This window comes from Tenrec ecaudatus, chromosome 5, assembly GCF_050624435.1.
Source record: "Tenrec ecaudatus isolate mTenEca1 chromosome 5, mTenEca1.hap1, whole genome shotgun sequence".
NCBI classification, from domain to species: domain Eukaryota; kingdom Metazoa; phylum Chordata; class Mammalia; order Afrosoricida; family Tenrecidae; genus Tenrec; species Tenrec ecaudatus.
This window is the reverse complement of record NC_134534.1, coordinates 103560417-103574138: the sequence shown is the minus strand read 5'-3', so window position 1 is coordinate 103574138 and position 13722 is coordinate 103560417. Positions and strand designations below refer to the sequence as shown.

The 13722-nt window shown below is 42.5% G+C and overlaps 1 protein-coding gene across 3 annotated transcripts in view; it reads right to left on the bottom strand.

Annotated features, from left to right (window-relative positions):
* Positions 1–13722, bottom strand: part of AOPEP (aminopeptidase O (putative)) — a 502851-nt gene that overhangs the window by 297468 nt on the left and 191661 nt on the right. The window lies entirely within an intron of this gene.

Below are 13722 nucleotides of genomic sequence, written 5' to 3'. Positions count from 1 at the left end.
GCCTATTCAACTGCAAAGAATAGACATAATATGTTAGCCAACAGTAATTAAATGATAACCATGTAATGCCGATGATCGGTGCCATAGAACTTTAAGGGAAATAAAAATCACTGGAAGTCAGAGTGCCAGACATGGCATCTCACTGGTAAGACGGTCTTTATAGAAAAGATAAGAAATAAAGCAGGAAGCGTTCTCAGAAAGAAAGCTCACGGCCAGGAGGGGCAATAGGAAAAGGAAATATATCCTAGGGGCCTGAGAGCTATAATGCAAATACATAGAGAGAGAAAGAAAGTTGAGATACAGATGATCCAAAGAAAAAGCAACAAACAAGGGATGGGAAAAGAAAACAGGAAAAAAATGAGGAGGAGAAAAAAGGGACATGAAAATGAATTACCTAATTAATGGTGGGAAAGTTGGCTGATGATTTCCAGGGGCAGTATTTCTAGTCCAATTATCTGTCAAAAATTGTTTGGCTTGGTAGCCAAAGGAAACATAGGAGAAAACTCCCTGCAAAAATACTTGAATACTTTGCCCAAACTTCTACTTTTATTTTTTTTTAAAAAGATGAGCAATGAATTATTCCTTTTAACCACAGATGAGTTTTAAAGTCCCGATTTTAGAATATTTTGATGTTATCATGCATGTGGAGTAGCCTTTATCTTGTCACTTTGGAAAGCACCTGACCTCTTTGGAGCAGAGCTAGCTTAATTAATTATAGTTGCATGAATAGGAAATAACTCTAAGGACAAGCTAGGAACTTGAGGTAGTTAGTTTATTGTGCCAACCTGGCCGATAAACACATAAACATATGGGGTTAATTTAAGGACAGAGTGATAAATGGCTCGGTGTGCCTTGCCTTTCTAGTTCTCGGGTCTCTTGCTCTCTGATGGTCGGACCAGGGTGCAGCTGCCTTAGCCAGTTTCCTGCTTCAGTCGGCAAGGCTCACTTCCTGGAAGACATACCTGAGGAGAAACCACACAGACCTACCCCGATGCAGCCCTAGGTGGTGGAGCAGCTGTGTGGAGCCCCCTCCGAGCACTGAGATGCTTACACGCTCACTGATTTGGCTTTCCTCTTGCAGTCAGCATCATTACATGTGTTTTGTGGGATGGAGGAGGACTCTGTGGATTGGTGTTGGACATATGGGCTAATGTTGGACTTATGGGCTTGGGCAGCACTGAGTTGAGATGTTTTCTTGAAATGCATTTACCCTTTATATAAAACTCTCTTATACATGAGTTTCTGTGGATTTGTTTCTCTAAAGTACCCATACTAACACAGAACTTTTCTCATCTTGGAAGAAGGGACAAAGAAGAGGGGAAATTGTTGCCCTTAATATCCTTCTTTTTTAACTTTTTACTCTTCATTCTTTTTTTCTTTTTACTCTTAATTCTTATAGGAGGATGGGGCAATGCTTACATGAAGGGATCCCTTGTAGATAGACAGTGACAGCAGATAGGTTATCTCAGATGGCAGACTATCATGAGTTAGCCATTAATTCTGCTCTGGTTACGATAAGGCTATCTGGCTTTGATGGCGCCCTACTGGTATAGTAGTTATGTGTTGGGCTTTGATCTGCATGACTGGCAATTCAAAACCACCAACAACTCCATGGGAGAAAGACTGGGCTTTCTACTCCTGTCAACAGTTACAGTCTTGGAAACCCACAGGGGGTCTTTGAGTCAGTATTGGCTTGATGGTGGTGAGATCTGGCTTTGAGTCTACATTTCTATGCAGCTCCTTTTATACAAATCCAATCTAATTTGAAAGTAAAAGGTGCAATGAAAAGAATATCACCTGATTTTACGTGGTAAGGCTGCCCACAGCAAATGATTGCCAAGAGATACCACTACATTTTTCCAATATATATTTCACCCAGACAATGGGCTCAGTGGAAACTCAATGAAAAAGATAAGGGTTGATGACTCAAGTCTCCAAATAAAATTTTGCTTAAATACCATCTCAAAGGAAACCCTTATCACCAGTTACAATCCACCCAAGCTAGAAATAGGCAACTCACTAACAATGAACAATTCTCTACTGAATCAAAAACTCATAACTTTGGGGGCGATACTGGTCACAAAAGCTCCTGACACAGCAACATGTACAGATTTCTAAATATAAAGCTGAGGGGAAAAACAACAACAAAAACTAAGAATGATACTATTTCACATAGAGATTATTCATATATCCCTCTGGGATGGATCACCATGCCATAAAGCTGGAGATCAATAAAAGGGTAACTAGAAAAACAAGGGCAAACAATTGGAGGATGAATAACAATCTTCTGTGACTCGAATGGATACAGGTCCAGATTAGAGAGAAGCTTAGGAAGTTTCTAAAAACTAATGAGAACGAGAATACAACATATCAAAACATATGGGACACAACAAAAGCAGTTATCAGAAGTAGCTTGATAGGAAAAAAATGCATATATGAAAAAGGAAGAGAGACTTATGACTGACATGCTATCACAAAACTTTCAGCAACTAGACAGAGTCAACAGTACAACCCCCTTGAGTAGCAAAAGAAAAGAAGCAATAAAAATCAATTCAGAATTAAACCAGTGGAAAGATAAGAGAGCAACGTGAAAAAACAAAACAAAACAAAACAAAACCCCTAAAAACCAATGCAGCAAAAAGCTGGTTCTTTGAAAAGATCAACATAATTGACAGACAGCTGACAAGCCTACCCAAGGAAAGGAAGGAGAAAACATCAATAGCTGGATACAGGATGAAACAGGGGAAATCACGAGTCCCAACACATTAAATGGATAATCACAAAGTACTATTAAAGTCTTTACTCCAATGAACTCAACAATGTGGAAGACATGGAGAAATACTTGGAAAAACAATCCCTCCCAAGATTATCCCAGATAGCAAAAGTAGAAATAGATATGCCTATCAAGAAACTACCAACAAAAGAACTCCAAGATCAGATGGCTTCACAGAGAATTCTACCGAGCATTCAGGGAAGAGTGGACATTGATCTTCCACAAATTATTTCAGAGCATAGAAAAAGATGTCAAATTCTCAAACTCATTCTACAAAGCCAGTATAACTTTGATACCCAAACAGGTCAAAGGTCCAACAGGAATACAGAACTGCAGACTGATATTTCTAATGAACATAGATGCAAAAATCCTTACAAAATATTGGCCAACTCTACTCAAGCACTCCCTCAATGCAAGAATACTTTCTTTAATTAAATTGGCACTCTACGATGCTCACCCTCCCAACACAACTGCTGAAGCCAAAGCAAGTGAACAAGTAAATGTGGTGAAGAAAGCTGATGGTGCCCGGCTATCAAAAGAGATAGTGTCTGGGGTCTTAAAGGCTTGAAGATAAACAAGAGTGGAGAAGGGGGAAAAAGGGGGAGATGACGGCATAGGAGAGCAGGACACTAACTCACCCAGGGGGAGAGTGTTGGTTATATCTCCACAGAATTGGGGGTGTGCATGCAGACACCACCACAGCACACCAAACCTTGAGGACCAACAGTCCCAGAGGGGCTTAGGGGGAGGAGGAGGCGAGGAAAGGAGCAGTGAGCAAACAACACCATAGAGAGGAGAACAACTAGGAAATTAAAATCAACAACAAAGTGGATGTAGAGATCCTGGGGGTGTTGGAACAACAGCAATCTAGCTGAGGGGAATTACTAGGAGGCAGAAGTACGGCATGACGGTGGGACAGGAGGAAGGTAAAAGGACACAGAGGAAAGATCTAGTAAGGAAAGCTATGGCTAGAGGTATAAGCATAGGTGTGTACATATGTAAGCACATTAATTCATAAAAATAGAGGTACTGGCCTATGTACATTTATGGCAATACACTGAGGTAATGGATGGATTCGGGGCCTCTACTCATGCAAGAACACCTTGTTCTAAAAACCTGGCATTCTTTGATGCTCACTCTCCCAGCACAATTGCTGAAGAAAAAAATGGGTGCATAACCAAATGTGGTAAAGAAAGCAGATGCTGTCCAGCTATCAAAACATATTGTAGCATCTGGGGTCTTACAGGCTTAAAGCGGCCATCTAGCAGGGAAGCAACAAGCCCACATGGAAGAAACATATTAGTTTGTGCGATCATGAGGTGTCAATGTGCTCGGGTAACAGGCATCAGGAGACAACAAACAAACAAACAACAAAAAAATATATACTGTTGAGAACCGTGTGTGTGGGGGTATAGGGTCAGAGCAGAGACCCCCAAACCCATCTGTATACAATGAGACATGCCCTCACAGAAGGGCCACATGAAAGGGATAAGTCAACCAGGGCATAGTATAGCACCAATGAAACACACAATATTCCTCTGGTTCCTTGAGGTTTCCTCACCCCTCATTATCATGACCTCAGTCCTGCCTTCCACTGCATCTAGACCGGAGCATGTGCACAGGTATATATAAGAGATAAGATCTCATAACCCATGGAATCCAGGAACAGGAATGGGAATAACGCTACCAGGATGGTAGGGGCAAAGTGGGCAGAGAAGGGGAGGAAGGGGGAACCGATTGCAATGATGGACACTACCCCCTCCTCCTCAATGGGGATGGACAACAGCAACTGTGGGGGAAGGCAGACAATGGACCGTGTAAGATATGAAAATAACAATAATTTATCAAGGGGTCATGCGGGGGGTGGGCAGACAGAGAGAAAAAAGAGGAGCTGATACCGAGGGCTCAACAGAAAGTAAATGTTTAGAAAATAATGATGGCAACATATATAAAAATATGCTTGACACAATTGATGTACTGATTGTTATGAGCTTCCGATAAAATGATCTTTAACAATGATACTGTTTATTTAGTTTTAAAACAGGCCAAGCAATAGGATGCACACATTCTAAGAGTACACGCACCACCATGGAGTTGATTCTGATTCATAGTGACCCAGCAGGGCACAGAACAACTCCTTAGGGTACCAATGTTGCAAGGCTTTCTAGAAGCAGACTGCCACATCTTTCTCCTATGGAGCAGATGGTAAATTCAAACTGCAGACCCTCTGGCTAGCAGCTGCATGCTTACCCACCGCACCACCAGCACTCCTTTATAAGACGGTGTTGTATGTGTGAGTGTGTGTAGTAAAACAATAAATATATGCACCAGAGTGGGACAGATAGTGGCTGCCAGGGGTGGAGCAAGGAAGAACACGGACTGGTAAAGGTAACACAGGGAGCTTCTGCTGTATGAGGGAGCTTCAACAAATGCCTGAGAAATACTCATATGTTTGCATGTAGTACTGACTTTGCACAATATAAAGATGAGTGGTAAGTTTCAAGCTAATAATGAAAAATGTTTACTTCTTTTTTACTTAAACCACAGTAAGTAGCAAAGAAAACAGACCACAGCAAGTCAAGAGAGAAACTGAAAGAAAAAAATGGTGCATTTTCATACGTTTAAAAGCCCATTTCCCTGGCTTTTGAATAAAAGACCACTCATCTTCCACTTGATTCTGCCAATTATGTAGCCAACTATGGCAGTACTGCACTGCCAAACCACCCTCAGAAGGAAGCCTGGTTTATAATCATCTAAAACAAGTGTTCAATTAATGGATAGTATTTATATCTGTCCTTGCTAGGTAAAAATGGTTAAGTGTTAGGTAAAAATGTATTTATGTCTGTCCTTGCTTGGTAAAAATGGTTAACCAAAAGTTGGATCTTTTGAAGCCATCCAGAGGCAGTCAGAAGAAAGGCCTGGCAATCTACTTCTGAAAAATTGCCACTGAAAACCCTATGGAGCACAGGGCTACTCTGGCACACATGGGTTCGCCAGGAATCAGGGCCCACCAAACAGCTGCTAACGTCTGAATTTGGCCCACCTCCTGCTTATTGTCTTGAAAAACAACATCAACAACAAAAATTCACTGCCCATCAAATTGATTCTGACCCACGGTGACCCTATAGGATAGGTAGAACTGCTCCTGTGTTTCCAAGACTGTAACTCTTTATGGTCTTTCTTCTGGAAAATCTGGCGAAAGGGAACTGGAACATACCTGTTTTTTCCTAATGCTATTTTGCAATGTTAGTATCATTCTCTTCCGATAGGACCTCAAATGTCAATAAGTAGATCTGGTTATACTTTTCTCTGAAGGTAACTGTGTGTGTATGTGTGCGTCACAAGTAGGGTGCTCCCTCTGAAGCCTACTTCTAGGCTGTCAGCAATTTCCTAAGGGTCTCCTTTCTGGGTTCCCAGCTAGGAAATGGGGTTGTTGGGTTGTTGTAACTGCGAGGTTGGCAGTTCACACCCACCAGCAGCTTGGAGGGAGAAAGCTGAGGCTGGCTACTCCCATAAAGATCTATAGTCTCAAAAACCCTAAGGAAAAGAACTACTCTGTCCTATAGGGTCACAGTAAGCCAAGTCAACTTGAGGGCAGTGGTAGCAACCTTTCACAACACTCCTAGAATGGCTCAGAGCCTAAGAAATATTTGATATGTAATGAGAGGGAAAAATTCAATGCTTTCAAACGAATTTTCTCCAAGGTCAAAAAGCTTAGCACTGGTGGTCAAGTGACTCACAAATATTCTTACTCCCAGACAAGTGCCCTCCCCTTGCTGGTGGACTGCGGAACTTCCCAATCTGAGAGATAGTGAAGTCCCCAGGGCCTCACTGGGGAGAAATGACTGACACCAAGCGTCTGTCCAAGCTAACGGACCCTGCGAATCACTGATCTCAGCCAACGCGTTTACTCAGGCGAGCGCCTCCTTCATTCATAACCATGTTGGTTTGTTTGTTTTTCAAAATGGATCTTCAAATGGGTTACCATTGTCTATAGGTGACCCTCCAGAGTGATCGTCCATCAGAATGGGAACCTGCCAGCAGAACAAGGGTTGAACAAACAGGAAGGATTTATGTTATGAACACATGATGGCCCAGACTCACATTTTCCTGGCTAGTCTGATAGCTTTATTTGATACTTCACCATGGTTGCAATAAAATGCAAACCAGCTTAAGTCACCAAGCTACGGCGGAGTAGGCCTACTAGTATGTAAGAGAGCCAGTTCATTCGCCAGAAGAGCCTTTTCTCTTTCTGCACTTTCTGAACCAGAGCAGATGCGCTGCAAGCGGGGAGGGGGCTCTCAGAGATGAGGGGTGCTGCTGGTGCCACTGGTAACCGCAGGTGAGGTGTTTGGAAGGGAACACTCTTCGTTCTGGCTCAAGGGTCAGGTGCCTCCCAGGCAGGAAAGGAGTCAGACAGAATAGGAAATTAGACAGAAAAATAAATCTGTTCTTCAGAATCTGAGGTGAATTTTATCAGCCTTTTTATTAAAATGTACATTCAAGGAATTCAGACTAACGAAAGGAAGCAGGGAGAGTGGCCTGGACAAAATGTTTTCTTTCTCTTTGCAAACCATGTGAAACAGGCAGCCTTATGTGTAGACGGCTGATGTTGACATTGAAGTGACCTCTGAAAGCAAACACTCCCGGGAAGCTGTTATGTAAACCGAAACGACTAGCCGTTCCAGCCGCTGGCCTCCTGGAGCAGGCTGCACTAATGACCGCCAGCCACCTGTAAATAGCAAGGCACTGAGCAGAGAGAGGACACTCACGACCATTCTCTCTGATTTTACATTAACAGTGGACAAATTTTTACAAATAATGGAGATTTTTTAAAGTTCAAAGGTTTGCATAATTTCAGAGGTCATTTCGATGTTAATTTCACTATCCACACGTAGGTCTCCCTGTTCCACGAGGTATCGGCAAAGGGAAAGAAAACACTTCATCCTTATAAACTTGATAGGAAGCAATAGGGAGACTCTGCCATTTCAAATCTGAATGGCAGGAACTAAATTGAATCAAAACTGTAGGCAGCAGACTGGAAAATATATAATATAATATGGACTAATGTGTCATGAGCTCATGTTCACGACAATGAGATTAGCTTCCAACAGCTTCACAATCAAATCTTGGTATTTTGCTGGGTTTGATCTATTGTCTAAAGGATACACGACCAAAAATAAGTCTGATGCATTTCACATTTAAAAAACTATTATTTTTTTACTTTGGTGATAATGCTTTTTAAAAGAGGCTTACATTTAAGGACCAATTGTGAATCATGCAACCCCTCTAAGCCTGCTTTTAAAAGAAACAGTCTAAAATTTATCTATATTGAACAGTGGTTACAATGATGTTGGTTATAGTTTTAATTAACCAGTAAGCTTTACTTGTGAAACCAAGGGTCTCATTTTAAAAAGCCATCAAATGACGGGTTTCCACACCAGAAATCTGCATAGTTAAGTTGCTTTTAAGAAAAAAAAAATCCTCAGTCTATAAACTGAATGAAGCCATCAATCTCTTCCAAGGTCTTTTTAAAAATATATTTTATTTTTGTTTTGGGCACACACATAGCAAAATACACACCATCCAACCATTTCTACTTGTACCATCAGTGGCACTGATTACATTCTTCGAGGTAATGTAATCTCTTACACTTACAATAAACGCACGGCCTCCAAGGCTCCCAGCTAATCTTTCAAGTTGCTGTCCCCAGTTGGTCTCTATCAATAGCTCCTCAAAGAGCATCCGGCTCAAGGGAGATAGTTTTTACTAGTTAAATTTAACAGTTGTTTGGCTTTAAGGAGCTAAGATCTTCTCTTAAACAATCGAAAACATCCCTTTTGAAAATGACCTCACCAATGCTGGTTAGATTTTTAACTAACCAGTAAGCTTCCTCAGTCAAACTGAAGATTTGGCTTGCACATGCCAAAAGGCCTGGGTGGAGCCATTTGAGAGGAGGGCTGAATTTCCTTTGTGCTTGGGAGTTAATAGGATTAAGGCCTGAAGAATTGAATAAAACCCTGAGCTGGTTAAGATGGATGTATCACATTTCAGGGTTCCCATTTCATAACCGGCATGTTCCACATTTCACAAAATAGAACACACTGGTGAGCTGACTTAAGTGGTTCTTTAGGAATACATGGGTTTCAGACACTGCACAAAAGGACGGGTATCCATTTCCTCTCGAGCCACATGGCTCTTTGTACTCTCAGTCGACTCTGTTTAGACTGACTTCTCTTTCCTTCTCAAAAATTCCCTCTTGTGGGCCAGCTACTAGGGGAAGAAACTGAATATTTTTATACTGGAAAAATAATTGTGAATTATAAATAGTTTCTAACTTTCACAATGAGGCCATTTACAATGCCCTAATCATCTTTAGAGGCGCACTGGTGGCATAGTGGGTGTTCATTGGGCTGCTAACCTCGAGGTCAGCAGTTCAAAACCACCAGCAGGAAAGATGAGGCTTGCTAATCCTGTAATGAGCTACAATCTAGGAAACCCACTGGGGCAGTTCTATCATGTCCTATAGGGTCTCTGCGTCAGACCAACACGAGGGCAGTGAGAATCATTTGTAAGGAGAGCAAGTCTGATCTATAACACTGAAGACCTGCCATCTTTTTGTGAAGCACCTATGGGAACGTGGGGTCTGATGCCTTCTGCTATCAAGTATAATTCGCGGTTGGAAATGTTTAGCATTCCTGTCCAGCAGTAGCTGAGTTCAAACATCTGTCCGTTTTAGGTCAGATTTCTGAGAACGTATGCATAGAGTCTCTAAGCACATGCAGCTGTTCCACATTAAAGGGAGGGATTTCTTGTATTAGGGTGACAACAAAGGGTCATGTTTAAAAGGAAGACTTGAAGAGTAAAGCTAAGAGTGGTCAGCAAATGCATCCCCACTCCACAAAACACCAAGCCATGTTACTAATAAGAGGTGGACTCCCCGGCTGCTTAAGCCTAGCCAAAGACCAGTTAACTAGCCATAGATCATACCAACTTGACTATGAACTACAATGCTGCATTTCAATTTCATTCTGCGTTCCTTTCACTGGCGAGTCCTTTACTGTAGGCATCCACTTCGTTTGAAGTGAAAATGCTTATGAAATCAAAGCTGTATATGAAACAGTAAGGCACATTTTGGAAAGTTCAAAAACAATTCAAACAAGCTGTGATTATCTTAACAAAGACACACAAAGCCCGTTACAAGGGAAGAGTTGTCTGCTACAATTCCCTGCTTTCCCTTCAGTCCTGGTTTGCTTGAAATACATTGTCAACACACCGTTCCTTGCTGTTGATTACGGTTGGCACGTGCAGTCCAGAACTGTTCTCCTGGACTTTCATTCACAGACATTCCCAACGATGTGTTCTCCCCACCCCACCCCCTTCTTCTCTGGATTGTGGTCTTCATAAATCATGGGGCGAAGCAGCCGAGAATTAATGCTAGAAACGGTGAAACTACCCAAGATCGAGTTAATGAGCGCTCCGTAAATGTGGGCTCTCATGAAACCTCATCTGGAGGTCAACCCAGAGTGCTGCAACGGCGCACTAGCCGCTGGGGCACTTGGTGGGTTTTCCGTTGTCCCCTTAAGAAAATCTCTGTACGAACTGATCTAATTCGCAGGGCAACTGATTATACGTTTAGAGCTGCACCGTACCTTTCTCTGGGAAATGAAAAATTCCTCCCTCAGTGCAGGGAGGACAGTATAGTATTTTTCTAAGTATTTTATAAATTGCACACATTAGGAAGTCCCTTCTATTACTGACAACACTTTTCCTAATGGTCTTTACATGTTTAAAATAAATGGCTCCTGAAAAGGGGCATTTATATTACATAAATAAAACCTTAATTAATATAAACAGACCCATATATAAACTTTTTAGAAATGTCAGCTTAAAACTTTCCAGTCTAAATAAATCCTCTTTATGAATGGTCCAGAAAAGCAATTTTTAACGCATTTTTCCCCTCAAAAGCTCACACAGATTTACAGGCACGATCCAAAAGAGAAACCAAAATAGCTTCGATGAAGACTGCCTGTCTCATTCATGTAATAAACAACTCTAAGCAATATTCAGTAGATGGATGGCTTTTGAATCTGCCTAAGGCTAAGAGACTTTATTTGCTTTAGAGTACTTCCTATTATCTGATATGATTCTGCTCATTTATCTGTTCCTCTGTTTATTGTTTGTCTCCTGACTTAAACTATAAGCTTTCTGGACATAAAGGCATCCTTTATTGTACATTTTAGCTCTAATGGCAGTGGGACTGTGTTTTTTGGGGTGGGGGTGGGGCATGAGGCAGTTTAATAGTACTGATATTTAGCATCACACCAAGCAGAGCAAAGAGTAGTTCACTGAGGAATTCATGACCAGCCTGATGAGATAAAGCTAGAAAGACTGTTATTTTGACGCACCTCCTTTAATCACATCAGACAATGTGCCCGGGTTTCAGTTTCTCCCTTTCTTCCTTAGTAACGTCACATTTCAACGGAACATAAGGCCACTTGGGATACAAACTCTATTTTGCAGCATCCCTTGCAGCTATGTGTCACTAGTTTGAGCTAATGAGATATAAAAAGAAGTATTCTTGGGCTGCTTCGGGGAAACTTCCTTAAAAGGCAGCTGATATGAACCCTTGTTTTTCCTCCCTGCTGCCTGGAATATGTATTTAATGGCTGGAGCTCCAACAGTCATTGTGGACTATGAATTGTCCTGGAGAAAGCAAGTCCGATGTTAGCAAAAGAGAAGCCTGGTGGTTCCCTGGCACTGCAGAGTCCAATTACAACCTGGCTGAAAAGAATAAAGTTCTGCCTTATTTAGGCCATTATGATTTTGAGGTTATTGTCACGGGCTCCCAAATGAAACTGGACCAGTATAATTTTCGAAATAACCTGAAAAACAGGCACATACAGAATTCACGTGTGCCTTAAATAAAATCTATTATATGATACACATACTGAGAACTCTTTCCAGTGAGTGGGAAAGTACTTATGAGTGAGCACATACATGCTATGGGAGAATAGAAAGACATTGAAGAGTAGGTCCTCATCCTTAAAAAGACAGTAATTTTGCCAGCGAAAGGTGACAGGCATCCCCCTTCCACTACAGAAACCCAGAGGAAACAAGAAAGAAGCAACACAAGGGCAGAGAGGAGGGAAGTGCATTGGAGGGTGGTGGCGAGTTGGTGGTGGTGGAGTATGGCATCAGAAATGACAGCCAGTGGGGCTGACAAGATGACAAGACCAGGCCCGGGAGGCCATGAAAGCAGGGCGGGGCCTGGAGAGGCAGTGGAAACTGGCTGGCATACTCAGGGTGGGGACCGACTGCGGGGAAACCGCTGCTACAGCAATGAGCACAGTATGTCCAGGAGACTGGGAGGTCAACCAGATGTGTGGCCTCTGGAAGCAGAGCGCTCCCTTTTCTCAGAATGTGGATTCTAGGCCTGAGAGACAGTGCCCATAGAGGACACTGAACTGCTCCAGTGGCCCCAAGTTTAGGAGAAGAGCCTTTGCTGCAGATCCCCCCTGCTTGAGCTTGCTCGGTTTAGGACTGCCCAGGGCTTACTCTCAGTCTTCCTTAGGCCCAAGCCCCTGCTCCTCCCAGGCCTCAGTCCACTGGTGGCTGGGAGAGATGTGTTGTTTGCTATGCAACAGGCACATGTGAAGTCTCCCGTACGGGCTCTGATGAGGCATTTAAAATTAAACCAGTAGGTAGAGGCAGTGTGCACTGCCTCCTCTGCCATCGGGAAATGATCATCAACAAGAGGATGACCAGTCACTACTTCCAAAGAAGAGGCCAGCGAATTCCCTAACTCAGCAACTAACCACAGACAGAGAAGGAAGCAACAGTTTCCTAATAAGTTCCCTTCAGCTGCTTCTCATAAGCAATGTGGCAGTGTTCACTTCGAAAACAAACAATAATCCACACACACCTCTGAGAGGAAGATGGCCACTTTCCAATCTGAGGGAGGGTTTCACCTGGGCAGTCTTCCTTGACAGAAGGTGTGTGCTCAGGGCCAGCTCAACTCACTGTGCTCACCATGAAAACACCCAGGCACTCGCTGATGTTAAGGGAGACGGGTCACTATAAAACAAGGAGGGCTTGCAGTCTGGCAGATTACAGAATATCTTTCTTTTTATTTGGGCCTAGGAGGAGTAAATCACATCTCTGGGGTCTTTGGTTTATAAAAACGAAAGCAAACAACTCCTTTTCCAAAACTGCTTAAAAGTGACCCTTGGGTGGGAAATACTAAGGATAAAACACCTGTATGTGTTGAAAGACTTCACCAAGAGAGTAACAAGAGACCCTACAGACTGGGAGGGGATTTTCAGCAATAACACAACAGACAAAGGTCTTATTACTAAAATCTACAATACCCTCCTAGCCTGCAAAAAGAGGAAAACAGTTACCCCTGCCCCCCATCCACCCCACCCCCAAGGAAGTGGGAAAAGTCTTGAACAGAAGTTTCACTAGGGAGGAGACCTGATGGCCAATAAACATAAGAGACAATGCTCCCCGATCATTAGCCAACAGAGAAATGCAAATTAAAACAACCCTGAGATACCATCTAACACCCTTGAGGCTAGCCCAAATCAGAAAATCAGAGAGCAACAAATGTTGGAGGGGATGTGGCAAGATAGGAACTCTCCTCCACTGCTGGTGTTCGTATAGGTAAGTACAGCCTCTGTGGGAAGCGATTTGGGGATATTTAAAGCAAATGGAAATTGATTTACCTTATGACGCAGCTATCCCTCTACTGGGTATATGCCCAGAAGAGGTTGTCTGTGCTCCAATGTTTATTGTGGCACAATTCACAATCTCAAAGACTCGGAAACAACCTCAATTTCCATCAATAGACGAGTAGATTAGAAAACTCTAGCACATACACACAACGGAGTACCACCCATCACTAAAAAACACTGATGATCACATGAAGCACACCGTTCCTTGGGAAG